General features: G+C 33.7%; 1 pseudogene; it reads left to right on the forward strand.

The window, feature by feature from the left end:
- Window positions 1-2,854: 2,854 nt before the first annotated feature.
- Window positions 2,855-21,857, forward strand: LOC107892652 (protein REDUCED WALL ACETYLATION 2-like; annotated as a pseudogene).
- Window position 21,858: the final 1 nt, after the last annotated feature.

The following is a 21,858-nucleotide window of genomic DNA, read 5'->3' on the forward strand; positions in this document are numbered from 1 at the left end:
TTGCAATTTAAGCATTCACGTTACATAGTTTAGTCATTTTGGTCACTCTCATTAAAATCACAAACGGCAAGCTAACATGGCAATTAAAAAACCAATATATAAAAAATTTAGCCCTCAACTTTTACATATTATATCAATTTAGTCATAATTTTAAAAAATTAACCTTCAAATATTAAAAATAGTTTCAATTTAATCCTAATTCTATAAAATTCAAAAAAATGTATAAAATTACATAAATATTTTGAAAAATATAATAATAAATTCAAATTTATATTAATATTAAATAAATATATTAACATTAAATAAAATAAAAATTCCCCCTTCTACCCTATCCCACTCCCCCTCAAATTTTACAAATAATTTCAATTTAATCCTAATTCTAAAAAATTCAAAATATATACAAAAATACTTAAATATTTTCAAAAAAGTATAATAATAAATTTAGATTTTATACTAATATTAATATTAATATTAATATTAATATTAAATAAAATAAAAATCCCCTCCCACCCTAACCTAATATAAATTTGCAGCAACAATAGCAAAGAGTGAGGGGCAGAGGGACGGTGGTGGAGAAGGGATTTTTATTTAATATTAATATATTTATATTTATATTTATATTTATTTAACATTAATATTTATATTTATATTAAATTTTATTTTATTATTATATTTTTTAAATATTTATGTATTTTTATATATTTTTTTGAATTTTTTAGAGTTGAGATTAAATTTAGATTATTTGTAAATTTTGAGGGTTATTTTTTAAAATCATGATTAAATTGATATAATATGTAAAAATTGAGAACTAAATTTATTATTATATCGATTTTTTAACTATCATGTCAACTTACCTTTTGTGATTTTAACGGAGTAGTCAAAAAAGTTTATTTCAAGTACCTAAAATAAAAAATTTTAATAATTAAATAACTATTTGAATAATTGACCTATTTTCGATTTTTTTTTCACACATTAAAAAAAAAACACGTGACGGCTCGAACTTAGGTGTCAGGACACACCCAAAAGTTCATAAACCTCCCCCCTTACGGCTCAAACTCAATGTGTTTGTTATTCTCTTGCCAAGAAACATTTAAAATTCTATTTTGCCAAATAGATTTTGGTGTTTAGAAATTTATATAATTGTATTTGATTTAATTTCCCCACTATCTTTTTTTGATAAAATTGTCGAAGATCTTATTTTAATGTTTTTTAAATTAGGGTTTTTTTAATTGAATTTTATTATGCATTATATTAAATGAAAAACTTTGATGAGTAAATTTTTATTATTAAATATGTTTGAAATTGGATTAAAATTGTAATGGAAAGCGTTGTTGATACGGTGATTAAAGGGAAATTCAATAGGATTTAATTTATTCTTATTAACATGTTATTATTGAAATTTTGGATTGATTGGTATTGAAATTTGATACAATTTGTATCAGATAATTTTAAAGCATCATACACAAAAAATTTTGATTGTGTTATAAATATTTTTTACTATTAATTTATAAATGTTATTATGAAAACAAAGTTATTTTAATACTTGTAATAGTGCTAGGGTGATGACGATGATGTTAAAGATCTCCAGGTATATTTTACTATAATTTATTTTATTATAGCATGTTTATGATTTTATGTACTTGAAGTTGTAAGATCTCCTACCTAAACTTCATTATGATAAGATGCACATGAAGTTGCAAGATTTTAAAATTCAGATTGAGTGTAGCTCTGCAGTAATTAAAATAAGTTGTCAATTAAGTTATTGTGGGAAATATTACTAATGAAAATTTGTTTTAGCATTTCATGCTTCAAATGTGCTCATGTCTTACTAATGGGAACTTGTTAGAGAATTTGTTTTAAGTTTTCATATTTCAAATGCACTCTTGTAGTAGCAATATTATAAAAAAATATATTTTAAGATATATTCTGAATATTTACTTATGCTTGAATAAAATAACAAGGTATTAATGAAAATCATGAAGTCTATCTTACTAGATCTGCTTCATTCCTTGAAATGAATGCAACAATACATACCAACAAAATGTCAAGCCAACAAATTTAATGAAAAATTTTTAACGGTGTTAATAATTTAACCTAAATGTTGAAATCTAAAAAGTAGAGAAATTAAATTCCTAAAAGTAAATGTATATGGACTAAATTCCAAGTGTGGGAGGTATATTTTAACCTTTTTTAGTTCATCCAAAAAATCATATTTCTATGAGATTTTTCTTCTTAAATTTAGGCATAATGTCAAACTCAATATTTATATCTTTTGTAATTTTAACCTTTATTTTTTTTAGCTAAATTTGGGCATTAATATTTTAAAAAAGTCATTTTTTTATTAATAGAAATGTTCACTAAAATATTAATTTTTTAATAATGTTGGCATCGTAACCTACATGACCGTCAATATATATTTCATGCTAACGTGACATTATTTCTCGTTATTTCAATAAATAATTTAAAAATTACAAAAAAATCAAAATATAAAAATAAAAGTTAGCATGAAGTAAATGTGAATTACTATGCAGGTTATTGTATTAAAAAATTTAACATTTTAGTCTATAATTTTATTAAAAAAATAATGATTTATTTTGGAAATATACTCTTCTTGAAATTTTTTTCTTTTTTTTTTCTTTTTTTTTTTGCAAAATTTAGCTAAAAAAAGGTACCTCACGAAAAAAAAATGTAAACTAGTACATTTTGCCTTAAATTTATTAACTCACTGTCTAGTACACTCAAATACGCTCTGTCAAAAAAAAACCAAAAACACTTTGTTTTGGCGGCTTAACTTAAGTTTTTATTATATTCAAAAGAAAATTCAGTTGTTCTTTTCCCGGAAGTTGCCAAATTAATGATTATCGTTGGTCCGATCACTCTTGGTCAGGTACGTTTCAGCATTCTCTGATGTCCTTCGATCTTACATTTTTAAAATTATTTTTTGAATTTTGAATTCTTTTTCTAGGTGTCTTTTTTTCTCGGTATATTTCGATGATTTCAGCTTGGATCTATGCAGAATATTGTAGTACAATAAAGATTCCCTCGCATCCAATGCGTAAGCGCTCAATTCCACATTTTTCTTTGTAATGCAGTTACAATTAGCGGTAATTTGTTGGTGAAAAACAAGTAACTTTTGTTTTTGTATTTTCGTAGTAGGCAATCTGATGTGAGTTTCGTTGAAAGCGGAAACAATGCCGTTGAAGAGGATGATAGAGCGGTTTTATTGGAAGGCGGAGGTCTTCAATCAGCTTCTCCTAAAGCTCGATTCTCAACATCTTCCTTGTCTCTATTTTTTAAGTTTGTCATCAGTGTTGAAAAGTCAAATTAAAAGGGGTGTTGAAAAGTCAAAAAAAATGGGAGGTGCAAGTGGCACCGAAAGAAAAAAAAATGGTAGGCAAGTTGTTTAAAGTTGAATGGGATAATTGCAATTTTGGTCCCTAATTTTTTAGGCCATTTGCAAGTTAGTCCCTGAACCTCAACTATAAATAGGCCTAACCATTTCTCATTTACACCATCCCAACCAATCTTTCTCTCTTAGTTTTCTTTCTTATCCCATTTGAGAATTCTTAAGGAATTTTATTTGTTTGTAATATTTTGAAGATAGTAAAGTTATCATCTGGTGTTAGTGCCCGAGGACGTAGGTATAATTTACCGAACCTCGTTAAAACTCTTGTGTTCTTTCTTGTCCTATTTTTCTTTCAATATTTGAGGGTATAATAGTAGTATTTAATTGTGCTATTAAATTATTATAGAAGGGATATTCTGACTAAGGAAAGACTTGGTATTTAAGAGATCCATGTGATCCACCTCTCTTCCCTGGGAATTGAACTTTGTGTGATTTTTTAGTACAATAATTTACACGCTTCCGACCCTATTGGAACAACAAGTGGTATCAAGAGTCGAAGGTTAATCGTAGTATGCTCTGTGGTTGCAGTTTGAACTGATCTTCCACATCAGAAAAGATTTCCTTAGGTATATTGAAAGATTATGGAGAAAACGGTCGGTGTAGGAGCTTCAACATCGTCCATGTGGACAAGACCGACAATTGCAAATGCAAGACTGGCTGTGGAGATCTTTGATGGCACGGGCCATTTTGGTATGTGGCAAAGTGAGGTTCTAGATGCCCTTTTTCAGCAGGGTCTAGACATTGCCATTGATGAAGAGAAACCAGATGATGTACAGGAGAAATATTGGAAGGCGATCAATCGGTTGGCATGTGGCACAATTCGATCATGCCTTTCTCGAGAGCAGATGTATGCTTTTTCAAAAGAGACTTCTGCAAATAAGTTGTGGGTGGCACTTGAAGAAAAATTTTTGAAGAAAAATAGTCAAAATAAGCTCCACTTGAAGAAAAGACTATTTCGCTTCACTTACGTCCCAAGTACCACAATGAATGATCACATCACCAAATTTAATCAGTTAGTCACTGATTTGCTAAATATGGATGAGACATTCAAAGATGAAGATTTGGCTTTGATGCTGTTGGGGTCACTTCCTGAGGAGTTTGAGTTCTTAGAAACTACTCTACTTCATGGCAGGAGTGATATATCTCTGAGCGAAGTCTGTGCGGCCTTATACAGTTATGAACAGATAAAGAAGGACAAACAGAAAAACTCAATCAGAGATACAGAAGCTTTAGTAGTCCGAGGTCGTTCATACACTCGGAAGAAAACTCAGAAGGGGAGATCAAAGTCAAAGTCCAGACTCGGGAAAGATGAATGTGCCTTTTGTCATGAGAAAGGCCACTGGAAGAAAAATTGTCCAAAGCTGAAGAATAAGGGAAAAGCTGCTGTAGATGCTTGTGTTGCAAAGCATGATACTAGTGACTCTGAACTATCACTGGTTGCATCATCATCGTCGTTCCATTCAGATGAGTGGATATTGGATTCGGGTTGTACCTTTCATATGTCCCCTAACCGGGAGTGGTTCTCTGATTTAGTAGAACTAAATGGAGGAGTTGTTTATATGGGCAATGACAATGCCTGTAAAACTGTTGGGATAGGTTCTATCCAATTAAAGAATCAAGATGGATCAACCAGAGTTCTGACTGATGTTCGGTACGTGCCCAGTTTGAAGAAAAATCTCATCTCATTGGGAGCCTTGGAATCCAATGGTTCAGTTGTTACTATGAGATATGGGATTTTGAAAGTGACATTTGGCGCACTTGTGATATTGAAGGGCATCAGGAAAAATAACTTGTATTACTACCAAGGTAGTACAGTTATTGGAGCAGTCGCTACAGCTTCCGGTAACAAAGAATTGGACTCAATGCAGTTGTGGCATATGAAGTTGGGACATGCCAGCGAAAAATCCTTGCAAATTCTGGCAAAGCAAGGATTGTTGAAAGGTACAAAGGCTTGCAAATTAAAATTTTACGAGCATTGTGTTCTGGGAAAGCAAAAGAGAGTGAAATTCGGTACTGCTATCCATAATACAAAAGGTATTTTGGAATATGTTCACTCAGATGTGTGGGGGCCTTCCAAGACACCTTCATTGGGAGGAAAACACTACTTTGTTACTTTTGTTGATGACTTTTCCAGAAGAGTTTGGGTGTATACCATGAGAACTAAGGATGAAGTGCTTAGAGTTTTTCTTAAATGGAAAACTATGATCGAAAACCAGACTGGCAAGAAAATCAAGCGGCTTAGGACGGACAATGGAGGGGAATATAAAAGTGATCCGTTCTTCGATGTGTGCCAAGAGTATGGTATTGTTCGACACTTCACAGTTAGGGATACACCACAGTAGAATGGATTGGCAGAGCGTATGAATCGAACATTGCTGGAGAAAGTTCGATGTATGTTGTCCAATGCTGGGTTGGGCAAGCAATTTTGGGCTGAGGCTGTGACATACGCTGGCCATCTTATTAATCGTTTGCCATCATCTGCATTAGAAAGAAAAACTCCTATGGAGGTATGGTCTGGAAAACCGGCTACAGATTATGATTCCTTACATGTGTTTGGATCCACTGCATATTACCATATGAAGGAGTCAAAGTTAGATCCGAGGGCAAAGAAAGCTCTCTTTATGGGAATCACTTCTGGAGTGAAGGGATTTCGTCTTTGGTGCTTAAGCACAAAGAAAATGATCTGTAGCAGAGATGTTACCTTTGATGAATCTGCCACATTGAAAAAGGTAGCAGATAAAGATATTCAGACGAGCAATACTCCACAGCAGGTGGAGTGTACTCCAAAACAGGTGGAGTTTGAGCAGATGGGGATTTGCCCAGTTAATAAGTCTAATTCTCCAGCCACAATGGAGGAATTAGAGGTTGAAGAGGTTGAAGAGGTTCTGACCCAAGAACCACTAAGTACACCAGAACCAGTTGCAGTTGTAAGGCCACGGAGAGAAATTCGTAAACCTGCTCGATTTACTGATATGGTGGCCTACGCCCTTCCCGTTGTTGATGATATTCCTATCACTTATCAAGAAGCAATGAAAAGCTTAGAAAGTGATAAATGGAAAAGCGCCATGGATAAAGAAATGCAGTCTCTCCTGAAGAACAATACTTGGGAGTTGGCACAATTACCGAAAGGTAAAAGGGAAATCGGATGCAAGTGGGTATTCGCAAAGAAAGATGGATCTCCTAGCAAGAAGGATATTCGCTACAAGGCAAGATTGGTAGCTAAAGGCTACGCTCAGAAGGAGGGAATTGACTACAATGATGTATTTTCCCCTGTTGTGAAGCATTCCTCCATTAGAATTTTGTTGGCCTTGGTAGCACAGTTGAATTTGGAACTAGCTCAACTTGATGTTAAGACGGCTTTCTTGCATGGTGAGTTAGAAGAGGAAATCTATATGACTCATCCCGAAGGATACACAGATGCTGGTGGTAGAAATTAGGTTTGTAAGCTGAACAAATCGCTATATGGATTGAAGCAATCCCCGAGGCAGTGGTACAAGCGATTTGATAGCTTTATGAGAAGGTAGAAGTACACAAGAAGCAACTATGACAATTGTGTGTATTTGCAGAAGCTGCATGACGGATCTTTCATTTATCTACTCTTGTATGTTGATGATATGTTAATCGCTTCGAAGAGCCAAAAAGAGATAGATAAGCTGAAGGCTCAGTTGAATCAAGAGTTCGAGATGAAAGATCTAGGTGAGGCCAAGAAGATTCTCGGCATGGAGATAAGTAGAGATAGACAGAGAGGCAAGCTTTGTTTGAATCAGAAGCAATATCTGAAAAAGGTATTACAATGTTTTGGTGTAAATGAAAACACAAAACATGTAAGTACCCCACTTGCTTCTCATTTGAAACTTAGTGCTCAATTATCTCCGAAAACTGAAGAAGAAAGAGAATATATGGCAAAAGTCCCATATGCTAATGCAGTTGGGAGTTTGATGTATGCGATGGTTTGTACGCGGCCTGACATTTCACAAGTTGTTAGAGTTGTGAGCAGATATATGCATGATCCTGGAAAAGGACATTGGCAAGCTGTGAAATGGATTCTACGGTATTTTCGAAAAACCGTAGATGTTGGTTTAATTTTTGAACAGGATGAAGCACTTGGTCAGTTTGTAGTTGGATATGTTGATTCCGACTTTGCTGGTGATTTAGATAAACGTCGTTCAACTACGGGGTATCTGTTTACTCTTGCGAAAGCCCCAGTGAGTTGGAAGTCTACCTTACAGTCTACAGTAGCTGTGTCTACTACAGAGGCAGAATATATGGCAGTTACAGAAGCTGTTAAGGAGGCTATTTGGCTTAATGGATTGTTGAAAGACTTAGGAGTTGTTCAAAGTCACATAAGTTTATATTGTGACAGTCAGAGCGCTATTCATTTAGCGAAAAATCAAGTCTATCATTCAAGAACTAAGCATATCGACGTAAGATATCACTTTGTGCGGGAAGTCTTTGAAAAAGGAAAAATTCTACTTCAGAAGATTCCGACAGCAGATAATCCCGCAGATATGATGACCAAGGTGGTAACAACAATCAAGTTTAATCATTGTTTGAACTTGATTAACATCCTGAGAATTTGAGCACCTTCAGGTGTATGGCGCTCGAGAGCGCATTTGGAGGCACTACAAAATATAACTTTATCGAATTTGGGGAGTTGAAGGAAGTGTGTGAAGATGTGATTATCCTAATCAAATCTTCTAGGTGGAGATTGTTGAAAAGTCAAAAAAATGGGAGGTGCAAGTGGCACCGAAAGAAAAAAAAATGGTAGGCAAGTTGTTTAAAGTTGAATGGGATAATTGCAATTTTGGTCCCTAATTTTTTAGGCCATTTGCAAGTTAGTCCCTGAACCTCAACTATAAATAGGCCTAACCATTTCTCATTTACACCATCCCAACCAATCTTTCTCTCTTAGTTTTCTTTCTTATCCCATTTGAGAATTCTTAAGGAATTCTATTTGTTTGTAATATTTTGAAGATAGTAAAGTTATCATCTGGTGTTAGTGCCCGAGGACGTAGGTATAATTTACCGAACCTCGTTAAAACTCTTGTGTTCTTTCTTGTCCTATTTTTCTTTCAATATTTGAGGGTATAATAGTAGTATTTAATTGTGCTATTAAATTATTATAGAAGGGATATTCTGACTAAAGAAAGACTTGGTATTTAAGAGATCCATGTGATCCACCTCTCTTCCCTGGGAATTGAACTTTGTGTGATTTTTTAGTACAATAATTTCACGCTTTCGACCCTATTGGAACAACAATCAGAGCCTTTGATTTTTTTTTAATTTTAGTTTTTGCTCTCATTTCTTTCGATTTTCGTTGATCAGTGGCTTAATTTCTATGCTTTTTTTATGTTAAGGTTTCTTATGATGGATGAGACTTTCTTGTTAAGAATCGGCTGACACTTCGAGCTATGCAAGCGAATTTCACTTTGCTGATTAATATATGAAGCATTTATATCTGAGAATTAATAGTATGTAATCTAACTTGCTCTCTGTTCTTAATTATGTTCATATAGATCTGAATTTGGTGTTCTTTTGGCGTAGTATTACATTTACGACCGCACTGATGTGTTTGCCTCTTCCAAAAAGGTGAATATGAGTACTTCATCATGAAAATTCATGATGCATTTCCTTCTTATAATCATGTGGCCAAAATAGATTTTAAATTAGAGGAAATGCTGAATTTGTTAAAAGGTTTAAAGAAAAACAATTTGAATTGAAGTATGAACTACTGAACACTATATTCTTCTTACAAAATGTTGTAACAAGCCATGCATTTTAAAATTCACTGCAACGAGTATCACCTAAAATGTTGTTGTCAAAACCATCTTTTGAAAAACAAAATTTTTAGGTTGTCGACTTCAAAAAAATGAAAATTGGGAGTCGCCACCAATATTTTATTAAGGTGTGATTGGGTCACCTAAAAAAATGGCTTTGGTCTACAAATTTTAGAAAAACGGGTCCGGGAGTCGGTTACGTATAAGGAAGGATTAGCACCCTCATTACGCCCAAAAATTGGTACCTAGTTAAATAATTAATGTCTTAATGTCGAAAATTTGAAAAACGTAATCCTTAGCAAAAAACTTAAAACATTACATATTAAGACCCTTATCATTTCAGAGAAAGAAAATACCACACCCAATACGTTAGGGCACGACATTCTAATTTTCCCCAAAAATGAATTAGGGCAAAATACTAGTGCAATAAAATTTAAAAGAATATCCATTTATTCAAGATTTAAGAAATCGCGGCCCAATACGTTAGGGCACAATTCCTTTAGAATCCCAAACTCAGAATATTTCCTTTATTATTTTTTTAAAAATATTCATTTCGAGAAATCAATGCGTCACATCCAATACGTTAGGACACAACGTGTTGAATTCCCAATAATGAGTTCTTATTTTTTGATTAAAGAGAAATGCTCGATTGTTAGATTTAACGAAGAAAATCGGAACCCAATACGTTAGGGCTCAATTTCCTTGAAAATCCTAAATACAAGCACTATCTCAATTTTGAAAAGTTTGAAATCGAGTAAAAAATGATGTGATGCTACATTAAATATACCATGCAATAATACATATTACAGCATCGTAGAAATAATATAAATAAATGAATAAATAGAATCAATATACATAATAAAAAATAATCACATACAAAATATCAAATGAATGATCAAAATAAAAAAAATGAATTTTAACATATAAACGAAAACATGAATTAATAATCGAACGAAGAAAATAAACAAAATATAAAGAATAAAAGGCACATAGTATATATGCATTGAAATTAAAAGTCGTACACATGAAACTTATACATACATGATGCATTTATGAAAATAAAGGAAAAAAATTATAAAGTATATAAAAAAATATATATCTGCATTTTTAAAAAATAAATATGTTCATATATATAAAAATTAGTTTAAAATATTAATATGTGTACATACATATGTATACTAAAATAAATATATACATATAGATAAAAAAATAATTACATATAAATAAATAATAATAATTATTATATTATACTACAAAAAATAAATATGCGTATATGAAAAATATATATACATATATTTTTTTAAAAATAATTAAATATAAAAAAAGAATAAAAAACTAATTAATAAAAAATAAAGACAATGAAAAAAGACTAATTTGAACTGTAAATAAAAACTCTGAGGCAAATCTATACATAAATGGAAACTGAAGGACCAAATTGAACGCGCATATTACATGGAGGGACCGGAAGGGAAATTTTCCTTATTTCCCTAAACGGCGTCATCCAATCAGGATCGAATTGAAATCGAAAATAAATAAAGGGGTAAATTTAAAAATAAAAACTTAATTACAAAAACATTAAAAGGCGGAGGGCCTAAATAAAATAAATAAATAAAATTTGCAGTGGTATCACCTTCTCCCTTTTTTTAAAATCGTAAATAAGTAAAAAATAATGGAAAGAAAAAAAATAGTAAGCCACCTTTAAAAAACTGCCAATCGTTTTCTTTTTTTATTCCTCCCTCTTTTTTTTCTACAATGAAGGGAGAGGCCTCTATTTATAGTTGAGCCTCCCCAAATCCAACGATATAGATCAATTACATCAACGGCTAAGATTAAAGGGTATCTACAAATTAAATCTCTAAGATTACAAAATCATATCTTCTAAGATTGCATATCATATCTAAGATTATATATCATATCTAAGATTGCATATCATATCTAAGATTATATATTGCATATCATATCTAAGATTGCATATCCCTGAAGATTATGTTTCCATAAGCTTGTAGATGGACCTTCAACCTTTTCAAGTAATGGGCAATTCCGATCGGGCCAAATGATATTACTTTGGGTTTTTTTGTGAGCCCGGGCTAAAATTGGGTATTACAGCTGCCTCTCTTTGCTCGTTGTCGTGTAACAGGAACGGAGCAAAGACTTTAGAAATGGCCAATTTTTGCCCAGTCACGCTGGATCTTAGTGCTCTTCTTCTTCAAGCAGCCACATTCCATCCTATTGCATCTTCAAATGTATAAGAATTGGTGCTTCAATCTACTCCACTGCAATATCAAGGAGATAGGACTTACAATCTTCAACTTATTCCACTGCTGACCAAGGAGATATGATTACTGGTTTCAATGTACTCCACTGTAACCACAGGGAGGTAAAATCCGCCATCTTCGATCTGCTCCACTACTGCTTAGGGAGATAAGACCTGAAATCTTCAATCTAGTCCACTGTTGTCCAGGGAAGTAGAATTACTGGCTTCAATGTACTCCACGATAACCACAGGGAGGTAAAATCCGCCATCTTCGATCTGCTCCACTACTGCTTAGGGAGATAAGACCTGAAATCTTCAATCTAGTCCACTGTTGTCCAGGGAAGTAGAATTACTGGCTTCAATGTACTCCACGATAACCACAGGGAGGTAAAATCCGCCATCTTCGATCTGCTCCACTACTGCTTAAGGAGATAAGACCTGAAATCTTCAATCTATTCCACTGTTGTCCAGGGAAGTAGAATTACTGGCTTCAATGTACTCCACGATAACCACAGGGAGGTAAAATCCGCCATCTTCGATCTGCTCCACTACTGCTTAGGGAGATAAGACCTGAAATCTTCAATCTATTCCACTGTTGTCCACGGAAGTAGAATTACTGGCTTCAATGTACTCCACGATAACCACAGGGAGGTAAAATCCGCCATCTTCGATCTGCTCCACTACTACTTAGGGAGATAAGATCTGAAATCTTCAATCTATTCCACTGTTGTTCAGGGAAGTAGAATTACTGGTTTCAATGTACTCCACTGTAACCACGGGGAGGTAAAATCCGCCATCTTCGATCCGCTCCACTACTGCTTAGGGAGATAAGATCTGAAATCTTCAATCGATTCCACTGTTGTCTAGGGAAGTAGAATTACTGGCTTCAATGTACTCCACTGTAACCATAGGGAGGTAAAATCCGCCATCTTCGATCTGCTTCGCTGTCAAGCAGGAAGGCAAGATCTACTATCCTTAACCTGCTCCACTACAATCGAGGAAGGCAAGGCTTTGTTTTCGATTTGCTTCGCTATCGATGCAGGAAGGCAAGATCTGCTATTTTCACTAATCTATTCTCTGGGGAACATGACCTGTATAATGAACCTAATTATGCCTAATGATTAGGATGGCATGATCAAAATGCATCAAATGCTTCTAACTAGACATGTGTGAATGGTGTTTACATGAATGCAAAATTTTATTTTTCCGAGAATGATCTCGCTTAGGTTGTCATTACTCGAAGTTTATTAAGGCTTTGTGACTGGCGTACTACAACGCCTTCTTGCTTGACTGGCTTTACTGAAGAAACATTTAGCCAGGTTGCCCCCCACTGTGAACCTCCAAGTTTAATCCATTGGGGCACAAAATTTGGACCATCCTTCTCCCGTTGTGATCCAAGGGTAGAAAAATCTGGCTTTCTCTCAATCCTCTCCTATTGTAATTCAAGGATACAAAATGTGAAACTCCTTGGTCCTTTACACCATTCTCAAGGTGTCGTACCAAAGGCTCACGCACAAATGAAGGATTTCTTCTCCGAGGAAACCTCTTTCTATTGTCTGTGATCATTGCTTGCTTGTTTATTAAGCTTTGTCATCATCATGTCATTTGTTCACTCAAAGTTTTTGACAACAAAATCCAAAGAAAAGGTTCTAATTTAGACTCTTCCTTTCCAGATTTCCAACCTTTAAACTTGGTGTGTTCTAAATAATAGTCATGTTTCAGGTTCCTATATTATTTAGAAACTTCTAGAATAATATACAAAACTTCCCATGTGAAAGTTTTATTAGTCCATTAATCATTATTCCAATGCAACATTCTTGCAAAAAGGGTATAACAATGGATGAGAATACAATTGGTTCTAAGCATAGCTCAAAAGGAAATGATTATCAAAAATAGGTCTCAAGGCGTCCTTTGTGGATTTTCACCTTGGCCTCTCCATTTTCTTTCCTTTTTCTTTTTCTTTTTCTTTTTATCACTTTTATTTTTTTATTTTGATCTTGACGCTTTTTTTTTGAAATATTTTTTATTGAATCTGAACTCGTAAGATTAGGCATGTCCTTGTTATCCCTTCTGATCAAAGTCGATGCTTTTCCGGATAAGGCCTTCCACATAAGGTCCTTCCTAGCTTGGGATGAAGTTCTTTTTGTATGGGAAGGATCTTCTTCAATACCAGGTCCCTCTCAATGAATCCTTTAGGGCGGACCTTTTTTGTGAGCTCGCATCATTTACTTTTGGCGTATTTGACCATGACGGATAACTTTGAACATTCTTCCTCAATCGGTATTGGATCCAAAAACTCAGAGAGAAAGAATCTTGTCTTCAATAGGCAAAACCGCAATGGACCCAAGAGAAAGACATTGCCTTGGTAGATTTTGTTTTTTTTTTTTGTCATCCCCTTTTTGGCGATATGGCATTAATCTTGAACAGACTGCAAACTTTTGATATTGTGCTATTGTTTAGTACATTGTTAGATATGATCATTTTGGCATTCCATACTGATTCTTCACGAATTTGCTAACTGCCGATTTTGTGACATTGACATATGAAGCAGCTTCCACCCATTTAGTAAAGTAATTGACGACCACAAAGATGAATCAATGATCGTTAGACTCTTTTGGCTAGATTGACCAAATGACCTTTATGACCCACATATGGAGAAGTCAAGTATCCCAATGATTCTTTGTAGGGTAAGATTCGTTTCTCGACTTGTTCTACCATCCTTAACAAGTCCGGAAATACGCTACAATCTATGTCATCTTCAAAGTCATGAGATCCCTCTAAACACATGTCTCGCTCAAAAGGAGCTTCTGAGTCTGTAGCAGCATCACTCATGTCGTTGATATCTAGGGACCTATAGTGAGTACAAAAGAATATACAAAGAATGTACGAATTTAAGAATGATTATTTGTACAATATAACTATGAATATGGAAGAAAATCCAAAAGAATGATTATAAAATATATTGGCTCAAAAAATGAATGCAAAGATGTATTTTATTAGAATAATGACGTTCAGACATGAGCCTATTTCGCAAAGGAATTTTTATCATTTTTAGGCTAAAAATAACAAAATTGTTCTGAACATTACTCTAAATAAGCTCTAAAAAACTACAGAGATTTCTTCCGCAGTTCAATTACTTAGAACACTTCTAAGTTGATAAGGGCGAATATCTTCAAGGACTCTTGCAAATTGTGTCTTCAAAAATGGCATTGATGTGAACGCCTCTCAACATTTCTTCATACATCCCATTCACCCCCATTATCAAATGTGATTGGGTAGCGAATTTTCTGCACTAGATGAATTGCTAAATTTGACAATGTCCATACCGATAAGCCTTTCAACCACTTTTTTGAAGGTAATGCAATTTTCTATAGAATGCCCCGTAATTCCTGCATGATAATCACATTGTGCACTTGCATCATACCATTTGGGATGCGGGGGCTGTGGAGGCTTCACATGTAAAGGAGAAATAACATGCGCATTGAATAAGCTTTGATACAGCTCTTTGTACGACATTGGAATTGGCGTGAACTGGAGCTTTTCAGTACCTCGCTTCACACCTAATTCTTGTCTTGATGAACTCTGTTGATTAGCAATCGATTTACCGTATGTATTCACGCTGTTCACCTCATTTTCCTTTTCTTTTGAGGCTTGCCTTCTGTTATTTCCTCCAGCATCAATCTTTCCGCTCCTTATGGCGCTTTCAATCATTTCACCATTCATGATTTTGTCAAAAAAGCTTTTTGTTGCACTCCCTAACATATGTGTGATGAATGGGGCCTTCAATGTATTAACGAAAAGCATCGTCATCTCTATTTCTAGAAGAGATGGCTGAACTTGGACGGCAACCTCCCTCCATCTCTGTGCGTATTACCTGAAACTTTCACCAGGCTTCTTCTCCATACTCTGTAGAGTAATTCTATCAGGTACCATGTCAGTCACATGGCTGTATTGTTTTAAGAACGCCTGTGCTAGATCTCTCCATGAATTATCTGGGTACGGCTCAATTGATTGTACCACTTGGATGCTGCCCCTGCGAGGCTATCTTAGAAACAATGTATCAGCAGTTGGTCATTATTAACATACCCAGTCATCCGCCTACAAAACATGGTAACATGAGCTTCGGGGCTACTAGTTCCATTGTACTTCTCAAACTCAAGCATTTTGAATTTATAAGGGAGTACTAAATCCAGAACCAAGCTCAATTCTTTAACGTCAATTCCATGGTAGCTCTCAGTACTTTCCATCGCTCTAAGTTTTTCCTCCAGCCATTTGTACTTTTCTTCGAGTGTTTCGGCAATTTATTATTCATTTTCTCCATTTTAGCTGTCTCATCGAAATCAATAATAGCAGGATTAACAAAGTTGGCTCCGAGGTTAGAGCCTGATCCTGCCTGGAGATTCATTAGCGTTGCAGCGTCACTTGGAGGATTAATGGTAACAGAGGACCTACGCAGGTATATCTCAACTTGTCGGGGGTAAAGTCCGGAGGATAGACAGGTCCCTCATTGTCTCTTTCAATATTGAGCACATAGCCTTTTCCTTTATCAGTTCCTTTGTTAAACCATTGAGTTAACTGAGCCATCATACTCCCTTGAGATTCCATCATTTTGTCTATCATTTTTTGCTGCTCATTCATTTGCTTTTGAATTTGCTCCTGCATTTCCTTTTGGGATTGTTCTAGTCTTTCCATCCTTTGATCCATATCCTTAGTTTTTGATCGAGTACCGTAGTGGTGTTTAGTAGGCTGGTTGGTTTCCAGATTAACTGAGCAGTGATTTAAATTAATTAGAATTTTTGATGAATTTTAATGCTATGATATCATGTAAAGCGAATGCATGAAATGAATGCATAAAGAGACGATTCTGATTCAATTCCATTTAGAAAACTTTACTAGAAAACAAATCTCTTTACATAAAATGGATATTTATATGGTCTTGCCCTCATAGGTGGAGATATTCGATCCTCTTCTTCATTCGAGCATTAAGATAAATCTCACGAACTATTTAAAAAACGTCTCTTCTATCTCCTTTTTTGCTCGATTCAGGTCGTAACTTGTTGCTCACTCATCCTCGTGATGCTCGTTGGCTTCTCTTTAAGAAGGTTCAGCAGCTCTCAAATAATCTTTGTCATCTTGAATCCTTGGGCAACGAAGCCATAGCCGTGTAGTCTTCCATTAAATTATCATCCTTCTCTTATCACGTGTTCTTGGACCATATTCGGACAACCATATTGTCATCCATTTTATCAAGAAACCCATTTTCTTATGACAAGCTCTCTATTTAACAACTAAACGTGAATCAACAACTCTTTTTTATGATGAAATGAAATGCCATGTCATGCAATCAAAATAAAACACAAAAGGTCAATAACATATATAAACATAGAAAATAATCAAGAAATAGTAAAACATCTATTCGGATATCTACCAGAGTTTAGTGCGGTTCTACCTAAGGTAAGCTCTTAAGGCTCATTATATGCGATTCGGTTCTAAAGTAAAGGTACCCGAACCAGTAGATTCCTCAATCCTCACCCATTATAGGCTCATATGGACCGAGTTTAGTTCAGGGGAATACATTTCCCTATGGCTGCACGGAGATGAAAATCTCACGAAGACATAAGTACGGATGTATCCCGGAAGCGGTCCACTATCCTGCACGGAGGTGAAAACCTCACGAAGGACTAGTTTCTCGCTCTCATTTAAAGGGTAAAATCATTCAACCCATGTAATGTGTAGTGCAAACAATACTTAAATACATTAAACAAGAAATAATGAATGCAACTGGCTTTTTAAAACAAGTTTCATTTTTCGACTATAAGACAAAAATTAATCAACTTTATGGCTCGACTCTCAAAATCCCCAGTGGAGTCGCCAAGCTGTCGAAACCATCTTTTGAAAAACAAAATTTTTAGGTTGTCGACTTCAAAAAAATGAAAATTGGGAGTCGCCACCAATCTTTTATTAAGGTGTGATTGGGTCACCTAAAAAAATAGCTTTGGTCTACAAATTTTAGAAAAACGGGTCCGGGAGTCGGTTATGTATGAGGAAGAATTAGCACCCTCATTACGCCCCAAAATTGGTACCTAGTTAAATAATTAATGTCTTAATGTCGAAAATTTGAAAAACGTAATCCTTAGCAAAAAACTTAAAACATTACATATTAAGACCCTTATCATTTCAGAGAAAGAAAATACCACACCCAATACGTTAGGGCACGACATTCTAATTTTCCACAAAAATGAATTAGGCAAAATACTAGTGCAATAAAATTTAAAAGAATATCCATTTATTCAAGATTTAAGAAATCGCGGCCCAATACGTTAGGGCACAATTCCTTTAGAATCCCAAACTCAGAATATTTCCTTTATTATTTTTTAAAAATATTCATTTCGAGAAATCAATGCATCACATCCAATACGTTAGGACACAACGTGTTGAATTCCCAATAATGAGTTCTTATTTTTTGATTAAAGAGAAATGCTCGATTGTTAGATTTAACGAAGAAAATCGGAACCCAATACGTTAGGGCTCAATTTCCTTGAAAATCCTAAATACAAGCACTATCTCAATTTTGAAAAGTTTGAAATCGAGTAAAAAAATGATGTGATGCTACATTAAATATACCATGCAATAATACATATTACAGCATCGTAGAAATAATATAAATAAATGAATAAATAGAATCAATATACATAATAAAAAATAATCACATACAAAATATCAAATGAATGATCAAAATAAAAAAAATGAATTTTAACATATAAACGAAAACATGAATTAATAATCGAATGAAAAAAATAAACAAAATATAAAGAATAAAAGGCACATAGTATATATGCATTGAAATTAAAAGTCATAGACATGAAACTTATACATACATGATGCATTTATGAAAATAAAGGAAAAAAAATTATAAAGTATATAAAAAAATATATTTGCATTTTTAAAAAATAAATATGTTCATATATATAAAAATTAGTTAAAATATTAATATGTGTACATACATATGTATACTAAAATAAATATATACATATAGATAAAAAAATAATTACATATAAATAAATAACAATAATAATTATATTATACTACAAAAAATAAATATGCGTATATGAAAAATATATATACATATATATTTTTTTTAAAATAATTAAATATTAAAAAAAGAATAAAAAACTATTTAATAAAAAATAAAGAAAATGAAAAAAGACTAATTTGAACTGTAAATAAAAACTCTGAGGCAAATCTATACATAAATGGAAACTGAAGGACCAAATTGAACGCGCATATTACATGGAGGGATCGGAAGGGAAATTTTCCCTATTTCCCTAAACGGCGTCGTCCAATCAGGATCGAATTGGAATCGAAAATAAATAAAGGGGTAAATTTAAAAATAAAAAAAACTTAATTACAAAAATATTAAAAGGCGGAGGGCCTAAATAAAATAAATAAATAAAATTCGCAGTGGTATCACCTTCTCTCTTTTTTTAAAATCGTAAATAAGTAAAAAATAATCGAAATAAAAAAAATAGTAAGCCACCTTTAAAAAATTGCCAATCGTTTTCTTTTTTTATTCCTCCCTCTTTTTTTCTACAATGAAGGGAGAGGCCTCTATTTATAGTTGAGCCTCCCCAAATCCAACGGTACAGATCAATTACATCAACGGCTAAGATTAAATAGTATCTACAAATTAAATCTCTAAGATTACAAAATCATATCTTCTAAGATTGCATATCATATCTAAGATTATATATTGCATATCATATCTAAGATTGCATATCCCTGAAGATTATGTTTCCATAAGCTTGTAGATGGACCTTCAACCTTTTCAAGTAATGGGCAATTCCGATCGGGCCAAATGATATTACTTTGAGTTTTTTTTTTGTGAGTCCGGGCTAAAATTGGGTATTACAGTTGTTATTGCTTGCTAATTAAGTTTTCTCTTTCATCATTGTCTATGCAGAACTATAATCGGGATCTCTTCTTGTTCCTCTACTTCCTTCTAATCATAGTTTCGGCGATAACTTCTTTCAAATGTACCATGATAAGTCACCATTTTCAGGGAAATCTATACTTCATTTGAACAGACACCAAACTGAGTGGAAAGGTTGGATGCAGGTTTGTGATTCTTTCACATGACTTTGTAAATCTGCAAAATTTTCTTCCCAGAATATTGTTGCCTACTTATTATGATAGGGCACGTGTTGGATTGCATAAAAAGTTAACAGTCCATCAGCTGATGTCAGTTATACTTCAAGCGTTCAAGCATTGTGCTTCACCGGGATCAATAGTCTTACTCTTAACTATTCCCCCTTTATTTTACAGGTTTTGTTTTTGATGTACCATTACTTTGCAGCAAAAGAGATCTATAATGCTATCCAAGTTTTCATTGCTGCTTATGTGTGGATGACTGGATTTAGGAACTTCTCATATTATTATGTAGGCAAAGATTTCAGTCTTGCTAGGTTTGCACAGGTATAAGTTCCCCTAAAGTGAATAGTATATAACCTTAATATAATTTTTTTCACATTCTAACCTTGAGTATTTGGTTGAACAGAAGATATGATGACTAAATTTATTTTTTTTTGCTGTGTCATCCTCAATAATAGTTATATGTTGTACTATATATGCCTAATGCAACTGTGTTCTCTTATAGTTTTTGGAGCACTTGGTGTATAAAATAAGTACAAGGAGAAAGGGTCGGTCATTGCTCTAAAACACATTGCCTACTTCTTGGTGGTTATCCTAGTTTGGGAAGTGCCTGGAGTGTTTGAGGTTCCCTGGAATCCATTTACCTTTTCGCTTGGTGGGTAACTTTCCAAAGTATAATTCTATTTAAACTATTTTGTGTCATACTGATGGAAAGAAAAACTGTTGCAGGATATACTGATCCTGCAAAGCCCAACTTTCCTCACTTGCATGAGTGGCATTTCCGCTCAGGCCTTGAACGTTACATATGGATTATTGGAATGATCTATGCTTACTACCATCCAACTGTAAGTTCTGATGCAATTATTTTCCCTCTTTTGGTTGTATTTTCTGGCTATGAAATAATGCAATTTACTTAGGAATAGCAATGATCATACCCTATTAGTGTTTTCCTTTTAGAGTCGATTGCTTGATACTCTGGAGTTATTGTTGCAGGTTGAACAATGGAGGGAAAGTATCAAATCAAATGGCTGTGACGATAATAGCCCTGACAGTACCATATACACCTCTTGACTTATATCCTGTTTCCTAGAATTTCCATCTTTATTGATGAAATGTTGATAAAACTTGTAGATGGGGCTATTCTGGTTTGAATACATATACAAGCTTGAAAATATCACATACAATACCATCCTTATACCTCATGGATCCCTATAACGTAGGTCTCAATGTTACCTTTGTTTATGTTACATATCTACACAATTTTGCTTTTTACTCGAGCCTCATTTCTTGTTTTGATCAGTGTGTTTATATGTTTACGAAATGTCACCCAGTCCTTCCGGAGCTACACTTTAACCCTTTTTGCGTAAGTGGGCTTTAATTCATCTCTTGTTTTATTCATTTATATATTCTGAAGACCAATAAGGACAAACTAATTTTTGTCTGATATTCGTCTTTTGTTTTTCAGATGGCTTGGAAAGATAACACTGGAGACATATATCTCACAGATCTACATCTGGCTGCGGTAAGTTGAAGTTGATAACAAACAATTGAAGAAGTCATCCTCGATCATCCCGATTCTCAAAATATGGAAAATCGGTTAGGTTAGGAAATGATCTAAAGTAAGTATAAGGACTTCCAAATGAAGTGTTACTTTTTGTTGCGTTATTATTTGTTTGTTATTTACCACTAATACAATGATTCATTACCATGTCTGTCTAAAGCAACTCTGATTGGCTTGGGTTAAAGCACTTAGGAGATCCTTGGATTCTAGGGACCATATCAAATTAGTCCTCTATTATTAAATGGATCAATTTGGCCCCTATACTATTAAAAAGAATCAAATGAGTTCAAATTGTAACAAAGTTAACATTTGTTGTATTAGAAATATCTTGAAAATTATTATTTAATTGTAGTTCAATTCCAAATAAAAGATTTCATTTACCAAACCATAAAACCTTTAAAAATATTAACTTTGTTAAACAGTAAATGTTGACTTTATTCCAATTTGGCCTTATTTGATTCCTTTTAATAGTACAGGGATTAAATTGATTTATTTAATAATAGAGGGACTAATTAAGTACTTTCATCGATTGGGTTGCATTATTGCATTGTAGAGATGTTATTAATATAGTGTAATTTAAATAAAGAAGTTAAATAGATTATTTGAGCATTTTTTCTGTAACCACATACCCATCAACAGTCAAAATTCAGGGATGAAGAGGAATGGAATCCACATTTAGGAGACAACATTTCCATGTATGATGAACATTAAA

The sequence above is a fragment of the Gossypium hirsutum genome, chromosome D09 (assembly GCF_007990345.1).
Source record: "Gossypium hirsutum isolate 1008001.06 chromosome D09, Gossypium_hirsutum_v2.1, whole genome shotgun sequence".
Classification (NCBI taxonomy): Eukaryota; Viridiplantae; Streptophyta; class Magnoliopsida; order Malvales; family Malvaceae; genus Gossypium; species Gossypium hirsutum.